Here is a 790-nt window from a genome sequence, read left to right on the forward strand (position 1 = left end):
AATAAGTAATTCATATAAGTAACTCTTGAAAAAAAAAATATAAGTAACCCCTTAATAAATAATCATACAAGTAACTCCGAAAAAAAAAAAAAAAAAAAAAAAAGTAACACCTGAAAAATACAAGTAACCCTGACAATACCAGTAACTCCCATTATTTTTGCTGACTTGGCAGCAGGCCACACCATGTGGCTTGCTGCACCAAAAAGGCACTGTAAATGTTTATGTTCATATTTTTTTTTACGTATATGTTCACCTTTTTTTTTTTTTTTTTTTTTCTTATATTCACTTTAAGAAAACCAATGCTTACATTCATATTTTAAAATGTTATTTTCACTTTTTGAAATGCATAAGCTCATATTTTTTATGCCTATGTTCACTTTGTGAAAAGCTAATGTTCACATTTTAGGGGACCTATGCATATGTTCATATTTTGCATGATTATGTTCATTGATAAAAAAAAATGCAGAAAATCAGATCAAATTAAATTCATTAGAATTAAGAAAATCATATACTACCTCTGTTACCATTTAGTTGCAACTTTGGAATATTTTATGTCTTTCAAATAATACCCCAAAGTTGCAACGAAATATTAACGGAGGTAGTATAACCTAATAAATCGAAGTTAATCACAAAGTCACCGCATAAGAAATCGAAAATCACACATTTTTTATGCCTATGTTCACTTTCTGAAAAGCTAATGTTCATATTTTTTATGCCAATGTTCACTTTATGAAAAACTAATGTTCATATTGTGTTGTTGTTACACCTATTTCTAGGTGCATGAGTGTGC

This window comes from Chenopodium album, chromosome 26 (genome assembly GCF_948465745.1).
Source record: "Chenopodium album chromosome 26, dcCheAlbu1.1, whole genome shotgun sequence".
Classification (NCBI taxonomy): Eukaryota; Viridiplantae; Streptophyta; class Magnoliopsida; order Caryophyllales; family Amaranthaceae; genus Chenopodium; species Chenopodium album.